We start from the raw sequence: 20,037 nt of genomic DNA, 5'->3' as shown, positions 1-20,037 counted from the left end.
GGGTGCCTAACTAGAGACATGATAAAGGGGTCTGGCTTCCACAAACTACCCTCTGAAAAGCAAGCTCCTCTAAGATGTCTCGAGTAGGGAACCAGAAAACGGAGACATTGAAAATCTCTGCTCACATCTGAAAATCAATCCCAGTTCCTGAGAATAAAGGGCCTGGCCAAAGCTGGCTGCTGAGGCCAGTGGGTGGTTTCAGAGGGCCTTGGATCACTCCCAGGGAGAGCAGGATTGGGCCAAAGATCTGCAAACCATAAGATTCACTTGTTTTGATGTGCTCTTGTTATAGAATTTATGAATTAGGGCACTGTCAATCTGCATCATAAAATAAAGCTCTCTAGACCCTGTCCCACAAATTATTCTATATAGTTGGACCTAAGATCACAAAGGGGGCATATTTACACGATAAACTGAAAATTAATGAACACATAATATAGCAATTACCAAATCCTTATTATTTCAAGAATATACACCCTATGGGGGATCTATTCCTTCCTTGATGAGCATGTGTAACCCCCTTTAATTTTAATGGGACTTGTAACCCCCTTTTAATTTTAATGGGATTTAAACATGCACATCAAGGAGAGAATTAACTCATGAGTTTAAAACTAACTACTAAGATTAAGACTTGCACTTTTGGCTGTGAGTTGAAAATGTGGCATATCTTTTGATATTTATCTCCTTTTAATTGTGTATTTGTAGCTGAAGCAATTTGCAAATCATTGTTATCCCTATCACTACAAGACAAAGATAAATTGTATTATATACCCTACTTCTTGGACTCCATGATGTTCTTTTCTGATTAAACTGAACTGTGCCAGCTGTATCATAATTAATAATCTATGCTGATCAACTCGGCAGCTGTAAAGCCTTTTGGTATCTGATAGTAATGAAAATTATTGTTTCAAGGTGTGTCTATATTTTCACTAATGTTAAAAATGCATTAAATTAATAAAAGTGAATCATGGATCCTGTCAGATATGTGACACCTGCAGTTTCGTTTTGATAAGGGGAAAAACTACAGTTTAATAAAACCTACAGACAAATTATGAACCATGGAGCTAAGTCCATATAGAAGGGATTTTGCCCCTTATGAATATATTACAGGGCTTAAGGATAGAATCCTCAGCCCAAATGACCTAGGGTAGCTGTTCCACCAGGCCGTTTATCCTACATCCTGATATGTGGAACAGTATGCACATGTCTCACTGTGCTCGTCCATTAATGAGGTTTTAGTAAAGTGACTCCATGCTATTTTTGAAATCACTGGGGATTTCCCCTCCATACAGTGTATATAGTCTCCCTCAGCACTTGCAGAACAGAGAGCCACATGCACACCTCTTTTACATGTCTCAGGTGTGTATGTCTCTCTTAGGGCAGGAACACAAGTCTCTACAATGTGAGGAACAACAGGACTTGGATGCGTATTATGACCGAAGTACTTATTCCTTTTGTAAAAATTTCACTACAAACTAACACTCCACTTCAGTGTTTCCATTGAAACATATCGGCATTCTGCTTGTGCATAGGATCTTGGAAGTGTGACTAACAAGACTCAGGCCAGCCTAGTTTCAGTACCTAAGCTGAGTGGCTTGCAAAAAGTAAACAGACAAAAATAAATAGGCAAATTAAATTAAATGTTAAAAATGTGTTTCATTTTAATGATGTGAGCTGCTTTTAGTATCATAGGTAGGGAACTTTCTAATATCTGAGCACAGTAAATCTGATTTTTAAACTAGCAGTTGCTTTTTAAAGCCACCACAAAGTAGAAACTGTTCCCATTTGCTTGTTTTCCCAACAAAAAGGCAACTGAGGGAATGACCTTATAACAAACACTAGCCCCGTGTGTATCTAATCAAGATCCCTTTTATGATTCCCTCTTATTTTAGCCACTCCCCCATTTAATAAGACCATTTCTCAAACTCATGTAACCTCAGTCTGTTTCTATCACGCTCCCAGACTTTCACCCACATAGCCTGGGACCCTTTCAGGCTGGGGAACCAGGATAGGGTCATGAAATCCTAGGCCTTGGCAGACTGATTTGAGCCACCTCATCATAAAAGCATTTGCCTACATTTTCACCAGTGACTAGTGAATCTGAGGTACTCCTCATTTTATGCACTCAACTTGAGATACCTTAAAGGTTTCTGATTTTTCAGAAGTGCTGGAAAATTGGAAATGGAGGCACTCGGAATAAGTAGTCCTGTTTGAAAATGTGAGCCTTATTCTCCCCCTCCCCCCCATATAACCTACTGTCCTCCAGTCAGGTGGCGTAAGCACTCTCCAGCATTCTGTTATGCTTTCTGATTAGATGACAAAAATTTAGAAGCTGCCGAAGATGAGATTGTTTTGAGTAATATCTGGAGTAACAGTTGAATAATGAGGACTGTGAAAATGTTGGGAAATAAGAACATTTTTGATGGAGTATTTACAGAGGGAGAAAAAAATAATTCTGAAGCATCAAAATCAGGGCTTGATGCAACAATAAAAAAAATCATAAAACTACATCTAATGCAACCCAGGTGTATTAATCATTATGGAGAAGACAGTTCAAGATGTATGATAGCTATAGTGGTGACTGCACTTGTATATTCAGTTAAGATACAGGCTCAGAAAGAAGATTGATATTAAATCTTCAAGCTAGAAGGCACATGTTTTAGTATAGCACTCCTTGTGTCCTTCCCCTTTAGATGAGTATGAAATGTGGTTAAAAAAGACCAGCAGATCTCAGAAAATTGTTTCATACCAAGGCTTCCCCCAACCAGGCTATGAAGTAAGGGAAATAAAAAAATAAAAAAGATTCAAAAACCTGCTTCTGTTTATGGGGACAAATATTTCCCTATAATTAGGACCATTCATTTTCCCTTTTATAATAGACTATTAATCTGGGTCAGATGATGATGTTTAGCCACTAGGCCATGCTAGAGCTGATGCAGAGGCACGCTGCCAAAGAAGGAACTACTGAGTCTTATCATACTCTTTGTTCTGAGGCACAATCCCTCCCAGAGCTCCCAAGGGCACAGGGTGCTTGCTGCGTGCCATGTCGTCGTGGCACGTGGCAGGTCCTCGTGCATGCACAGTCACCATTGGGGAGCTGGAGGCTGGAGCAGTCTTCAGTTGCCAGAGAGCTGATCTACAATATTTCATTCAAACGCTTTTTCTACAAAAAAATAGCTTTTCAACTAAATGGAAATTTTGATAGGAAAATGTTCATTTTTATTGAAATTTTTGATTGAAACACTCTAAAATTATTTTAAAAAGTTTATTGAAAATTCAAAGCTAAACATTTTAGTGTTCAAAATCCCCCAACACTGATTTGTTGTTGTTTTTTGGGGGGAGGGAGGATGTTGTGTCCCCCCCTCCCTTTTTTCATCTTTTCCCCCCTTTTGTTTTTTAATTTTTTCATTGGGAATGGACAAAGGAGATGTAACCTATAGGCATCTGTTCAGAAATATTTCTAATCTATTAGTGCACTGTCTTATAACCATGTTCTTTGTTTATCCTTGATGTTACTCAAGTGGAGCCTAAATAGGGTGACCAGATGTCCCTATTTTATAGAGACCGTCCCTATTTTTGGGTCTTTTTCTTATATAGGGGTTAGTAATCCCATATATAGGCTCCAATTACCCCCCACCCCACGTCCCGATTTTTCACATTTGCTATCTGGTCACCCTAAGCCTAAAGTATTGTAAGAGAGAAACCTTCCAGTGGTATTGTATTAACTATTAAGGCCAGATGTAAAAGCCTGACCCCTAGTGGTTGTAATTTGTAACTAATGGCTTCAATACCTCCTGATACTTAATACCTGCTGTTTTTGGAGAATGGGGGTCATGGGTGGGAGAGGTCATTAGTGTGCTAACCATAGCCAGAAGCAGTGAGTGTATGAGATTGCACAGTGTGGTGAATAATAAGCTTTACCCAGCTCAAAAGTTTTGTTGGTCTCTATCCCAACAGGCTGCTGACTAAGAATGGTATCTTATTCTCTTTATTTGGAGGTCAGGAGAAATAAATATCCATCTAAAGTGTGCCCTATCCAGTAACACTTGGTGCCTTGCTTCCAAGTGCATCTTTTACAGTATTTCTAGCTCTTACCACTCTCCACTTTGAAGAACAGATTGCACGCGTAGTAGAGAGAGAGAGAGAGAGACAAAAATGCAATTTTGACTCCTAAAACCCGGAGTTTTCATTCCTAAAAGATTCTGTAATTCTTCCTTTGGAAAATGACACCAGCTTCTGAAAAAATCAAAATAGCTGCCTCAAAAGGTGCCCATCAAAGACCTGCAGCATTGAAGTCAGTTGGAGCTTTGCCATTGCCTTCCATGGGTGTGATCGAGAAGGGATAGGTCTCTAGAGTAGAAAAGTATTAGAAAAATTCCCAAACTGTTTAGGCTCAAGTATGATTTTCCACAGCAGCAGCTACTTCCTTTTTGCCAGGCAGTTTGCATTTTGAATCTAACACAGCCCATATATAGATGACAGCAAGTATCGTTTTAGAATACACTATGCAAGCATCAGTGAAAGCACCAAGAAAAGGACTTACACAAACTTCCCAGTTTGCCTGAGCCATACAGTCCTTTATTAATGACACTGTCAAACTTTGTATTGTGCTCAGATTGGAGGGGGAAGCTTCATCCTCACTGAACCAATAAAAGTTGATTACATACATATGAAATCTCTGAGTTAGAAGTAGGATTCTTGGATCCCTTACAAAGAACGTGTCATGTTTCATCTTTTGGGGTGGGGGGGTTATGGGATGCCTCCATGAAGCCACAAAACTCCACAAAGTCCCTTTCACTAAACATCATGCAAACAGAAACACTTTCTCTTTCAGAAGCACAATTGCAAGATCATCGTTCAGAATAAAGCTTCATTCTCTTTTCATCTTCAGTGCCAACTCAAGGCTGTAGAAAGAAATTAAGGAGCTGTTTAGTGGAAACTATACAGTAGATATTCCAAACAAGTAATAATAACAAATATTAATATCCCATAAATTTAAGAGCAGTTTACTGGCAGCTTAGGTGAAGGGCACCTCGGTGAGGTTGGCCATATCCAGGAAGGGCAAGATTTAGAGTCCAGCTTCCATTTAGGCATCAAAATACGTGTGCACATTTTCAAAAGACTTGGTGCTAAACTCATTTGAAAATCGGGCCATAGATGTCACAATGAGAGCTTCTGGGTACAGTTTAGAGTTCTGTTCAAATCAAAATGCTTTGCACAGTCCAATTGATTTCACTGGAATTTAATTGTATAGGAAAACTGTGGGTGGAAAGTTCCAACAATGTCAAACATTTGTTCGTTTGTTTGTTTTGAAACAGCTTTTCATTTTGAAATTTTAAAATGTTGTGCTTCATTATCAGACATTATCTACTAGAATACAAAATTTAAAAAGTTGAAATAAAAACTAAGTGTTTTGGTTCACCTCAAATTTGATGAGAGACAATGTGCTACTGCAGATGCACTTTCCTTGGGATATATATTTTTTTCACACTGCTTTTAAAGTTTTTTTTCCCCTATAAGATAGCATTTTGAATTTCAAAGCATCAAAAGTAAAGCCTTCAAACATCACTACAAAATATGTTTGTGATAAAATATTCAATATTCAGTAATAAAAGTACAGATTATATAACTTTTTAGCTTAGACATAACCCACTTAAACAAATAGCGGCAGTTAAATTCCTTCTCCACCCAAAACCTGTACAATCAGTGCATTTATCCCCAATTTTGAATGACATATGTTTAAATCAATCACACAATCAAACAATATGAATTTAAACACAGTCATCTAATAACAATTTTAATCAATCTATGATAAAGGAACAATGCTATTCATAAATAACTCAGTGTACAATGGGACATAAGATGCACTGAATTCAGTGGAAATTTTCTTGCTGATTTCAGTGGGATCTGGTATTTGCTCAGTAGCAAAAATAAGAATGCTGAGTCTTCTCAAATGAAGAAACCAGTTAGGAAGTTAATATGATCACTATTCTGGCCATCTGAAATTCATTTTAACAAGCAATGCATCACACACGAGTGGACATGTGCTTAATGAGAGACTCCCTTTAACTAATCCTGCTCCTATTGAAACCCACAAGTGTTGTAAAAGTCCAGATCTTCCTTACAGTTAGTGCATATTTTCATAAGTTCCTCATATTTCATACTATAGACCAGATCCTTAGCCGGTGTAAATCAACATAGCTCCACTGGCTTCCAAAGAGCTAAGCATATTTTCATCAGCTGAGGATATGGCCCAATGTCCCTTGACTTTACATACACTTCTGGTTTAGGGTTTAGTAATCCCATGTAAATCAAGTGGGCAGCTAGAATAGAATGGAAGAGAATAGCATGTAGAGAGAGATCATAGGAACATTTTTTTCTGGAGGGAGAGGAAAAAAGAAATCAAACATTAAGGGGGCACAAGGGAGCTATAGTTTGAGAGGATATTTTAATATATATATATAATTAAAATAGATTAAAAGCTGGTTGATTCATTCAAAACAATCACGCTGCACACGACGGCCCCTGTTCAGTAAAGTATACCTATTCATGGCTACATATAAACACATACTTAAGTGCTTTCTTGAATCAGGGCCATTGTCAGACTATGTAATTGTATGATATAGCTACTGTTACTCTTGTCCGCCCCACTTCCCTCCTGCTATTTATTACACTCACTTGTTCCACCTTGTTGTTAACGAGATTGTAAATTCTTCAGGATGGAGAAGACTATTGCAGTGGGTCCCCAGTCCTGATTGGGGATTTTTGGTGCTACAGCAGAACAATCATAATAATAATACTAATAAAAATATTGAATAAATACATCTATCCTTTCCTGAAATCTTTTGCTAAGTGGTATTAACCCCCTCTTGCCATTTAATAGGCCACACCCCTGCACTCTTTACAATGAATGCAGCATATTTTTTATTTCTTCAACTTGCATTTGCAATCTGTCCTGACATAATTTACACATTTACACATTTTACAGAGCAAAGCACAGTCATGCAATTTAATTCCAAAAAACATAAGCATAGGAGACTCGGCACACTAGATTAGCAAAGCATATGATAGAGTTTTGCCAATATGATATCAAAGGCACACGTTTGATTTGAATTTGTGTCAAAATGTACCTGCTGCTCTTCATTTCAAAATAGAAATGTGCTGATGTGTTAGCCCATATTCACACACATGGGGATTCTAATTGCTGAGTATTGCACATGTAGACCAATGTCCTTTATGAAGGCATTTTCTTTCCCCTCCTCTTCCCCATCCCAAAGCAGCTGGCATCCACATCACCAGGGAGAGGAAGCCTGCGAAAGATATCGAGATCACTAGTGAGCTTAAAGAAATAAAGTTCTGACTCAGTTAGGGTCCTCTGGGTTCTTCTACTGATCATTGCACTATTGAGCCATCATTCCAGTTCTATTATTTCTTTTAAATAGGGATTTAATGCTCATAAATGGTGGAAGGTGAATGCTAGAGAATGAAAGGTGATCACTGCAGTAAAGGACAAATCAATAAAGGACCAAAGTGCTCTATTTATACATAGGACAAACTAAAGTGAAAGGAAATGTCTTCAAGACCCTCTCAAGCAGTTTCACTAATAGAAATGATAATTAAATTCCCAAACTATTAAACTTGGATTTTCTTTGAAAAAATAGTGATTACACAGATTTACTAGAGGAAGAATTGACAGTTACCTGGACCATGGGCCTTTAGTTCATTTTGGTTTAGTGTAATTTACAGGAAACGCATTTGATTTAATTTTGTGAACTTTTAATTAAGCGAAAATTGGTAGCTACAGAGAATAGTCTTAGAAGATCAAAAATTGTCTTGTCATATAAATAAAATGAAACTCGATCCCTAGATATGCAGTGAATTTAGTATTTTTCTTGGATTCTGGGTTTTATATATATGTCTGTGTGCATTTGCTGCAATAGCTGAAAAGCTGAGGTTTATTCACTAGGCATGAAACACATTAATGTCATCTGCTTTATTTCCTCTTTGATCTGATTCATACTGGAGGTTGTGTGACGAGTGAGCTGAACGTATTACTAAGTCAACTGGCTAAATTCTGCTCTCCTTTATACTGGTAAAACAACATTGAATTCAATGGGGTTTCACTGGTAAAAAGGAGAGCAGAATTTGGCTCTTGAAGCTTGGATGCAAATCTGGGTCCGATCTTCCCCAAAACGTGGCGGTGTTTGAGGCAGAGGTTTTGGTTTGGGCTCGACTGTAGTACTAGGTCAATACACGAAAGATTCATTTTATGTTTTAACCTACAGCAAACCCTGACTGGCTGGCCCTGAAAGAGACAGTTAACTTCACAAACTCAATAAATGTGACCATCTGGGAGAATGCAAATTTAGACAAATGTGAAATCTGTGGGTTGACACTTTTTGCTTAGAACGCTCCACACCATGAAAGCATTAAAAATACATTGATATAACCTAGAGCATTTAGTAAGGCCTTTAATTTACAGCAAAATGCAAGGGCCAAATTCAGCCCTATATTTCCCCCAAGCAACCCAGTGAAGGATGTTGGTGCATTACAGGGAACAATTTCATTCATTTTTAGTTTTCTGATTCCATCCCTGCTCATCTCCAGGCACCCTAGGCTGGGTTTCCTCTTACTGAAACTAACCCTGAGTGGAATCTGTGTGAAAACAATGTGTTGATCCCCAACTATTTTTTCTCTGGAAACTCTTTTTTCCTCCTGCCTTTCTTTATGCCTTGCCCTTTCTAATCCACCAGTGGCTTGAAAAGAGGTTAAGTATCTTTGCACATGAACCTGCAAACCTTTACTCCTGTGACCAGGCTATATAAAGGTTCAATTGCATAGAGGCTGCAGGAGCAGGTCCTGATAATCAATAGCAGGAGTCACATGTGCATTCGCCAGCATGCTCTCCCCTGGATGCAAGTGTATGACCCTTTGAAATGCTTGTCCTCAGCTGATCCTTGAGTAGTAAGAAATCCAAGGCCACTTCCAATCTCAGTTCCACACAGCAAAACATGTAGTGCTGTTATCCAACCCCTGGGCTGGCTCGGCAGTATTATCTAGTGGTGCAGTGATATTTATCTGTCAGTGAATAGTAATTTCTTCAGTTCATGCACAATATGTTTTGGCATGATATAATATTTAGTTCTTTCTAGATAGTGGGTTGTACAACACACCCATGCAGAGCCATAGAGAGGAATAAGAACCTCTGTTTCGTGCATGGGTTAACCACACCTTGGGTCTGGGCCTGCAGGATTGTGGGTTCTATTTTACTGTGCACCCTGCCAGCCCTGAGCTGGTGAGTGGGCAGGAATGGGGTAAAGCACATGGTGTGTTATAATTTGCTGTTGACATAGATGAGCAATAAATACTTACCCCTGGCTGGTGCAAGAGAGGAGACCTGAGGAAATGATGCCTCAGAGGACAATGCCTCCTGGAGCTACTGCTGAGATGGTATAATTCATTCAGTACCCTTTGCTGAGGGCTGTGACTAACAGCACAATTTAGCCCTCACAAAACAATATATCATATAGCATTTTATCTTAGCCAGAAGAGCTGTTTAAAAAGAAAAAAAAGACTAGCCAAATTTTATTTTTCTTGAGATGTTACTGATTTTTTAGCAAAACACCTGACTATTTTTATTTCCTACGTTAGTACATAAAGGCAGGAGCCTGCAACCCTTACTCATGTGAGTAGTTCTTACTCTCACAATTCGTCCCATGGTGTTCGGCAGAACTACACATCTGAGTAAAATTTGCTTGATTAATCTCTTATTTTGTGTAGTGGGTAATAGAAGACAAATAAGCAAATAGAGCACACCTGAGTATGCATCAAGATTACAGCAGAAAGCAAAGCAGTAGTTGTTTAAAGCAATTTATTTTTTCAGAAACAAAATATTGCATCTTTCCTCTCCAGGGGCAAGATCCTCAGCTGGTGGAAATTATCATAGCACAATTCACTTCACTTGTCATAGCTCCACTGGCTTCAAGGAAGCTAAGACAGTTTACACTAGTGAGGATCTTCCCCTGGCTTTCTTGTTATTGACCAAACCATGTTCAGAAATATTCAGTCCACAGAAATAATAACAATAAAAAGACGAGACAATTTATTGAATGTAATTTACTCGTAGTCTGGATACTTACAGGAAACCAGGTGGTTAGCACAAAAATGAGGGCATGCATGTTGCTCTCTGCATTTTTTAAAAGGGACACAATGAACAGAAATAGGAAGGTTTCTGAGAAAGGAGAGAAACCTCCGGAGTGGGGGATTGTCCCTTTGAAAGAGTATCTGTCCAAAGTCTGGTTTCTCGTAAGCCTCCTTGTTATGTAATCTACTTGTGGTTAGACAATCATACATTCGGAGATGCTGGCTGTACACTGGTTCATTCAGGTATCCTTTCCATGAAAATTAGTCTGTTAACAGCACTGTGCAGGAAATACACAATTCTAAACTCTCCAGCCTACTTCATCTACACTTCATCAGATTAACATTAGCATGAAATCTCCAAGACAATATAAATGAGATCAATAAATAGCGTAATCAGTCTCAGCTTGTTTTAAGTGTCCAAAGAGATAGTTGACAACTCTTCTAGACTGACGTTCTTTTACCCAACCATGCACAGCAAAAAGAACACCAAACATAGTCTGTTGACACTAAGTGTTGTCCATCATGAAGATCCGTGTACTTAGGACCAGATCCAAAGGTCATTGAAACCAATGGGAGTCTTTTCACTGATTTCAATGTGCTGTGGATCAGATCCTTAAACACTGTTGAATTTTTTTTAATGTTAAGAAATAGAGAAATAATAACATACCACTCAAATGATCCCTTTCTTCTGGGGTTCTCAGTGCACCCTGTCTTCTTTGCCTCTCATTTAATTTTCTAAGGTATTCAGAGCTGGGATTGTATCGCCTTGTGCCTTGTGCAGCTCTGATCACATCGTCAGTAAATAACAGATAGTAATAATGTATGTTTCCAAGTCCTGTAAAGAAAAAAAAGAACAAACCCTCTAGATTTTAGATTTTTAAAAGAAGAGAAAAAATACTACCGCATCTGAAAGCTGAAACAATACAATTTTCAGTTCACACACACAAAAAGTACAAATGGCTGAAATCAATGCACTACAAACATCCTGAGTGATACTGAAACAAAGAAAAATATAAATATACAGGCCTGATCCAATCTTGTATTACTCCAGCTTTACATTGAAATCAGTGCAATTACACCAGAAGTGGTGAATCAGGCCCTTTCTCAATATCTTCCATAGCTACATCTAGCTACATATTTCCTAGAGAAACCTGGGCTAGGTCGTTCTGAATACACTTGGTTTCACCGATTATTTCACCATATGCCAACATTGTTTCATTGTGCTTTCTCCATTTAACAAAACTCACCAAAACAGCTTGGGTAACAGGAGTGGTTTATTTAATAGCAGCAAGGTAGGTAAAACATTTCCTATACCCTTCCTTCCTCTCTTTTTCTGTTTCCACCAAACCTAACAAGTTGCAGTCTTTCAACAGACTAAAACAGAGTGGAGGTTTAGATTACAGAATGAATGTGCTTTGCGACTGCCTTTGAAAAGGAAACAATAATTATTTTCGTATACCAGTTACAGCCTGTTTTTAAGAGAATGAAAAAGTGAAATCAATGTTTCTTTTTTCCTTGTAGAGAATTTCAATGGAACCGCTTTGGCACCAATTGTAAGTTTTTCAAAGTCCTGTGCCACTCTGCCTAGCACGATTTTAGTGCATTCTGTACTGCCCTGGGAGCTAACCCCCCCAAAAAAGATCTCTTTCTCAGCCCCTTCATCTGTAACCTTTCTGCAAGTAAATGCTAATTGAAAAAGAAAGAACACCACTAATCTTGGAATTTAAATGCATTTAACAAAACCAATCTCAATCTAAATTGTTGTTTCACCATTCCCTTTTCCCCAACAGATGTCGAGAAACTGCAATTCCTATTAAGAACACTTGACTGTTTACTCAGCAAGAGAACTCCAGGCTCAAGCTGCATCAATCTAACTGCGTTTCAAGACGTCAGCCCCCTGAAAAGTGTAGACCGTTGGTTGGTTATTTTTAAATGTAATCTTCACATAAAAGAGTTGCTGCATTTTTCTTTTCACTTTGTCATCCCTTCTTTTTTTTTTCTTTTTTTAATGATGGCATTAAACATAGATATCCTGAATTTTTATGTCCCATTCCATTTAGGTTTCTTTCAATGCTGTTTTATTTTATTTCATTTTTTCCCCTTTCCACATTTGGTGAGTTGAAATATTAGTGAAGATTTGTGAACATTATTGAGAGAGGAAAAAAGAATGCCGGCAAATGTTATGTAGTAAAAATGTTAGACATCAAAAGGACAAATGTGTTTTCTTACTGATCTTTACAGTAAGGCCCCTGTGGGCTTTGACCACAGACCTGCGTAAAGTTATCTAAGCAGATAAAGGCGACTTTGTGTGGTTTTGCTGTTTTGTACCAGGGTGTCGTTAGTTAAACCTTGATCAGGAAAGCAGTACATAGTTTTTTTTTTTTGCCTTTATCTCTTCACGCAATCCTGCAATTTGTAAATATAAACTTTATATTTAAAAAAAGCCTACCTGTTGAACTCATGAAATGATGATTAAAAAGGCACTTAGGCCCCAATCCTGCAAATTCGTATGCACATGCTTAACATTTAGCATGTGAAAACCCCACTGAAGTCAACTCACGCGTTGAAAGCTAAGCATGTGCATATGTGTTTGCAGCATTGGGGCTTCAACTATTATAAGTCTGTAGCTGGACTGGTATAAGCTCAATTTTACAGAGGAAAACATATACAGCTTGAAAGTTACACTCATTGAGTGCCTAACACTCTAAAATAGACTTTCCTCATTGTCCATTTTATTTACCAGATTCTGAAATGCAGAGGATCAAACCCTTCAGTCCTTAAATGGGACCAAGGGCCAAAGGCCCAATTTTCTATCAGTTACACCTGTGTAAATTCATAGTAACTCCACCAACTTGATGGATTCTGTATTAGGACAGCAAGCTTAAGCCCATAAAATCAGAGAAGAAAGTATGTTAGCCTTTGAAAAGCATCAGATTCACAAAGCAGAACTGGCACAGCATCCATTAATGGAGCATCTGATCCACCGAGCTTCTTTGAGCACCTTCCACTTCCACTGGTGTAAGTGAGATGGTAGAGTGCTCAGCACGCTGCAGGGTCAGGCCCAAATGAAAGTGAATTCAGTGCTGCAGCTCTATAAACAACCATCGTTTAGTATTGCAATGCAGAGGAAGTGAGCAAAAGTAAAGAAAAAGATCGATCTTGGAGGATGCTGGACTAAGCTTTAGAGGGAAAACATCAAATAGTGTGAGCCTCAAATATTGTTTCAAAAATAAAATATTTAGTTGGCTAGTTTAGATCTGTATGCAAAAATATATTTATACACATTTAAAAGAATCTTCATTGAATTGATAAGAACATAAGAACGGCTATATTGGGTCAGACCAATGATCCATCTAGCCCAGTATCATGTCTTCTGACAGTGCCAGATGATTCAGAGGGAATGAACAGAACACGGCAATTAGCAAGCAATTCATCCACTGTCATCCAGTCCCAGCTCCCAGCAGTTGGAGGTTTAGGGACACCCAGAGAATAGGGTTGTTTCCCTGACCACCTTTTCAAACAGCCATTGATAGACACATCCTCCACGAATAAATTAATTCTTTTTTTGAACCCAGTTATACATTTGGCCTTCACAGCATCCCCTGGAAACAAGTTCCACAGGCTGACTCTGTGTTGTGTGAAGAAATACTTCCTCATGTTTGTTTTAAACCGGCTGCCTATTAATTTCATCAGGTGACCCCTGATTCTTGTGTTACGTGAAGGGTTAAATAACACTTCCTTATTTACTTTCTCCACAGCAGTCACGATTTTACAGACCTCTATCATATCCCTCCTTAGTCATCTCTTTTCTCAGATGAACAGCCCCAGTCTCTTCAATCTCTCCACACATATAAGTTGTTCCATACCTCTAATCATTTTTGTTGCACTTCTCTGTACCTTTTCAGATTCTGATATATTTTTTTGAGATGGGGAGACGAAAACAACATGCAGCATTCTAAATTGTGGCATATCATGGATTTATATAGTGGCATTTTGATATTTTCTGTCTTATTAGCTATCCCTTTCCTAAAGGTTCCTAACATTCTGTTTACTTTTTTGACTGCCAACTATCCAGAATAGCTCCAAGATCTTTCTTGAGAGGTAACACCTAATTTAGACCCCATCATTTTGTCCGTATAGTTGGAATTATTTTTTCCAATACACATTAGTTTGCACTTATTGACATTAAATTTCATCTGCCATTTTGTTGTCCAGTCAGCCAGTTTTGTAAGATTCTGTGTTACTCTTTGCAGTTTATTTCGGACTTTACTATCCTGAGTAATTTTGGATCATCAGTAAACTCTGCCACCTCACTGTTTATCCCCTTTTCCAGATCATATATTACTATGTTGAACAGCACTGCAGCCAGTACAGATCATTAGGGGAACCCTGTTATTTACTCTCCACAATGAAAACAGACCATTTATTGCTATACTTTGTTTCCTATCTTTTAAACAATTACCAAGTGATGTGAGGACCCCTTATCCCAGGACTGCTTACTTTGCTTAAAAGCCTTTGGTGTGGGGTCTTGTCAAAGGCTTTCTTAAAGTCCAAGTACACTATATTCACGGGATCACCCTTGTCCATGTGCTTTTTGACCCCCTCAAAGAATTCTAGCAGATTGGTGAGATGATTTACCTTTACAAAAGCAGTGTTGACTCTTCCCCAACGTATCCTGTTTATGTGTGCAATAATTTTGCTCTTTACTCGGGGTGAAAGTAACATAAAAGGCTTACCGGTATGGGGGCCAGATTCTGGACCCCCAGAAGGGGTGGGGCCTCAGGCACAAGGGGCGGGGCCTTGAGTGGAAGGGGCGGGGCTGGGGCCAGCCAGCCCTTCCGCGCTGCCCGGCCCACGCCACCCCTATCCTTCAGTCATCTGGTACAGAGGCTGATTTAAGCAATACTACCACAGGTAGTAGTTTTGAAATTTCATATTTGAGTTCCTTCAGAACTCTTGGGTGAATACCATCTAGTCCTGGTGACTTATTACTGTTTATTTTATCAGTTTGTTCCAAACCCTCCTCTTTTGACACCTCACTCTGGGACAATTCCTCAGATTTGTCACCTGAAAAGAATTCAGGTGCTTACTGAACATTTCTCAGCAGGCTGGATTCAAAGAGGCAGCGAAATTGTGGTATTGCAAGAGAAGAAGAAAATAACACTGATTATAAACAGAAAATGAAACCAACTAAGATAAATGAAGTGCAAAAAGTAAACAATTTAACGTAAATAATGGAAATTAATGAGATTTTTTTAACTCTCTCAAGATGTAGTGAAGATAGTGATTAATAAGACTAAAGCAGGTTTTTTTTAAATCGAATGGATAAGATCTCTAGCCTGCACTCCAGCTATGCAGCCATAAATCTGTCAGACCAGCTGCTTGTGAGGTCCTGGAGGGGAGTCTCTAGGCAACATAGAACTGGTATGGTATTTCCATGGTACAGAAATACGAAAGAAACAAAGAAAAGCATTATAGGAAGGCCCACTGTTAAATGAATGGCTAATGGAATTGATAGATGTTGCTGCCTACAAGAGAACCATCTTCAGAGTATGCAGCAGCTTATCAAGTGAACACAATTCTCAGCTGTGGATTAGGCCTAATATTTGGAGTCCTTTACTAGATTTTGAGAAGTGCTTACGTGACTTAGGAGCCTAAGTCACCTTTTCAAAAATGACTTGGGCACTAACTAAAAGCCAATGAGACATAGGATCCTAGAGTAGGATTCACAGAAGTACTTAGGTGCCTAATTCCCATTGAAATGTACAATAATGAGACCACTAGAGGAGCAAAGTACTATTCAACATGAGTAAGGGTATAAGACTCTGGCCCCAAATACCTATAATGGATCTATGCCTTTTAAGATTATATGAAAATAGAGGCCAAGTTTAAAGAAGTGGGTGAAGGGTCTGGGTGCAAGTGCAAAATATGTGCACCCGCATTTACATGTGCAGTTTTCAGAGTTGTATGCACAAATTTAACAATCGCACATGCACACCAGGACCTGATTTGTACATGCAAGGTCCTCAGGGCAGGGACTGTCCTTTATTGTGTGTCTGTCCAGCCCCTAAAACAACGAGGCCCCAATCTCATCTGGGGCCACTGCACTCTAGGATAATCTGAATCCTTTCTGTGTCATCAGACATTATTTAGGGCATGAATAAGGCTTTGCCATTCCTGTCTATCATGCTGTTTTCCAGAATGGCTACCTTGGGTTTCTATACTTTAGCTTTTTTATGAGGATAGGTTGTTGGCCTATCGCTCACCCCCAATGTGGAGGATCAATGGACTATTTCTTGACTGATCCCTGCCCTTTAACCTGTGCATCTTGAGTAGTGCTACCAAGGTTTAAAGCTCCTGTTGGCATAGCACTCAGCATGACTGGAAAACACAAGCCTACCCACCATGTCAAAGAGCAGTTCCTAGAAAAGGTCTCTAGGGCAATACAAAGGATAAAACTTAGCTAAAAGTAATTGCAATTACAACTACATGTGAATGGGGGCAGTCTACCTTTTAAACATTGTTCCTCGGATAGTATGGGTTAAGTATAAAAAGCAAGGTATAAAATCTCTGGCTTTTCTAACACTAAAATGTTTCTGTAAATCAGATTTCAGTGTTCACTCCAAAAACAGCATTGGCAACATTACAAAGGTCATATTTTTAGGTAACTGAACTGTTCTTAAACAATTCTTCCAAAGTATTAGTCACAAACAGGTTTTTCTTTGGCATCAGGAAGGCAGGTCTTTGCTCTCTGCCTCTGGCTCAGCAAACATGTTCATCGGGGTCACTGCAAGGAAACTTTCACTCTCGTTGAATGTCTGGTTTGTCCGAGTTCCCCTCTGAACCTCTTTTATAATATCTCTGTGTAGTGTAGAGTACAGACTCTTGTGCATTCTTTTTTTTTTATGATGAATCATCATCCTTCATGACTCCAGTGGAAAGGTCAAGTTGAAGTGTTTCAGTTTCTTCTCTAATATTACTTCTTTTTGTTGTTTTGTGGGGGGTTTTCCTTTCTGGGTTGAAGTACTGTGATCAATTATTGTCATCTTACGGCACAAAGATCCCCAAATTCTTCCTCTGTGCCCCAAAAGGGGACTTTTGCATCTACATTAGAAGAAATGGAGGAAGCACCTTTTGGGGAGGGAGAAGCAGCAAGTTTAGGAGCACTGTTGTGGTGAGGTGGAACAAGACTCTCACTTGTTCCTTATGAAGCCATACAAGTGGCTCCCGTGCACTGAACAACACTCATGGAAGGTGACACTTTGTGGAAACGAAACAGCAGTCTGCCCCTTTAAGGGCTAGTGGGGGCCAGGAGAAGCCAGCCCTGTTCTGGAGCCAAGCCCGGGAGACAGATGCTGGGAATCATCTGACTCAGCTGGACAGCATCAAATGATTGGCTCGGATGACTCCCAGCTAAGGAATATAAATGAGGGCCTCAGCTCAATGAGAAAACCTGGGACCCAGAAAGGGCTGTAAGTACACTCTTCTGCAGCTGCAGCAGAAGACTGCAAGAGAGCAAGCCAGTTTTGTGGACTCCCCTAGATTGGCGAAGAGTCTCATCAGTAAATTGCGGGAGGCCAGAGAGTCCCGTAATCTAGGTCAGGAACCGGACTATTTATGCTGTTGTTTCATATTTCCATTTTTGTGTTGGAGAATAACCAGGGTCCTGAGGTAAGGGTTACAAACTGAGCTGGGTGTAGCCAATTGTTTTTCTCAGGCTGGTGATCAGATCCACCGGTCTACAAATAGCCTCAACCTTCTCTCACTGAATCCAATGGCAACATTTCAATGAGAGCAGGCTTGAGCCTGCCTGCGAGATGGCGCTCTGCGTAAACACACTAGCCTTTCACCTCAGAAGGCAAGGGTTTAGGGTGACCAGATGTCCCGATATTATCGAGACTATCCTGATAGTAAGGGCTTTGTCTTGTATAGACCCTATTTCCCCCCAACCCTGGTCACCCTACAAGGGGCCAAAAGTGATTCAGGACATGAAGCAATCTCATCCTTGAGAGGAGAGAACATTTATTAGTGTAAAAAATAGCTGCATCAACAGGCATTTGCTGTTCAGAAGAAATCTGCAGCTAGGATAGCTAGCATGGAGTAGGTTGGATTTGATGCGCTGGTGCATGGAAAAAGCTGTATGTAAAATCTTGCTCAGTGCCTACCTGTGCTTTGCTGGGTCTCCCCAGTATCACAAGTTCTTTCCCTTTCTTGTGCACAAAACTCAGCCATGTTTTAAAGATAATTCATACTAGACATTTTCACTAAAATGCAATGTCAGCCAAAGCTCCTGCGGAGACTGGTGCACCATCAAACATATGGAGGATGATCTGTAGGAAGAGTGTGAAACAGCCACTAAAGACTGATGGGAAGTTCAAGATGAACAAACTTGTACCAACCCCCCCCCCCAACACCCCCTCTTCCCATAGGCCTTTATTCCTCTGAAAAGCACTGGAACTCCAGGCTTCCCTGCAGCATAAAGCAATGGAAGATTTCAAATCTCTTTTGTATCTGCCAACTTAGTAATCAGGAAACCTTTAATTCCAGGACCTGTATGCCAAGGCCATTGATAACTGAACAGGGTAGAGAGTTCAAGGAAACAAGTCTCTTCATACCTGAGTATTTGTTTGCTTCACTGCGGCCAAAAACTAGCCCTTTGTTGTCAAGTAAGTTCTAGAATTATTTATCTGCCTTGCCCCATTGACATTGTCAAAAGGTCTGAAAAAGGAATGTTATTGCTGAATGCAAACCCAGATGATGTTTTATTTATAAAATACAAGAATGACTAACCAGGATAAGCTGTGTTGCTTCTGTATTAACATTTTCCGTCCAACATACAGGTTCCCATTCTCAGGGCTCATTTGTAATGGGTCCACAAACAGCAGTTAGAAACAATAAAAATTCCACCCCGACAATGAAATTTATGCTTAGCCTTAAGAGGAAGGGGCCAACAGGTAATAAGGAAGAACAGACTGTTGAAATCTGCAGGGGATGATGTTAAAAGGATTGGTGGTTCAGTTTGGATAAGCACCCAAAAGTCCAGTTAATTATTCTGACTATCCCAAACAGTTTGGGCTGAAAATCTTGGGGGGGGAACAGACATTGTTGTGGCATTTCTGCTACACTGAGCTTCTGGAAAGATCATGAACACTAGAGAATAGCCTTTCTTCTGGTATACCACAAGCACTTCTACTTTGGTTCCTTGATTCAACAAAGCACTTGTGTGTGCTTAAATTTCAATATGTGCTTAACATTCAGCTAAGCTCTTAAGCACGTGAATAACTTTGATTTCAATGAGACTTAAGCATGTGCTTAAATGCTTTGCAGAATTGGGGCCCTGGAAGACTATGTAGCAGCAAGAAAGGCTTAAGTTTAGTTTGCTTTAGGGGATGATGGTTCAGATCAATGCTTATTTTATCCCTAACTGAATGCAACAACACTAGGTAAACATATAATAGAGGTTTAACTATTGTCCTTCATTTAAGATAAGTTTGAGAGACAGGGGTGTTTGGGGTGAGTTCAACAGGTAGTACCTCTGCACCTGTAATGGATCATTTGCTTGCAGTTGGTTCTGGTGATTCAATCAACTCTCCCAATAGCTGCACATGTACTGCATCAGCACACCCCAGGACCTTGTCTCAACTGGCATGCTAAATCTAATGAAGGTAGCTAGTAGCAGCAACTGCTACTAAAAGCCACTTCTGGCCCTCCAATTGCATGCCAAGGAGTCATGGTCAAACACTTGGCAAATATTAGACATAGCAACTGAATGAAGAACAGAAAAGACTTCATTCAGACCCATCAGCATTGTTGAGCTGATAAAAAAAGAGGGATAAGCGAGTCAGCTCAGGAATTTACCGTGTGTGTGTGTGTGTGTCTGTGAGAGAGAGAGAA

At 39.5% G+C, this 20,037-nt stretch overlaps 1 long non-coding RNA gene across 1 annotated transcript; it reads right to left on the bottom strand.

Annotated features, from left to right (window-relative positions):
- Positions 1-4,518: 4,518 nt before the first annotated feature.
- LOC117876977 lies at positions 4,519-11,667 on the bottom strand. The gene is made up of 4 exons (XR_004645588.1): positions 11,391-11,667; positions 10,811-10,978; positions 7,131-7,310; positions 4,519-4,904 (listed from the first exon to the last, which is right to left on the bottom strand). It is a non-coding gene; the product is annotated as an uncharacterized LOC117876977 (long non-coding RNA).
- Positions 11,668-20,037: the final 8,370 nt, after the last annotated feature.

This window comes from Trachemys scripta, chromosome 4, assembly GCF_013100865.1.
Source record: "Trachemys scripta elegans isolate TJP31775 chromosome 4, CAS_Tse_1.0, whole genome shotgun sequence".
Lineage (NCBI taxonomy): Eukaryota > Metazoa > Chordata > Testudines > Emydidae > Trachemys > Trachemys scripta.
This window is presented reverse-complemented; position numbering and strand designations above follow the sequence as displayed.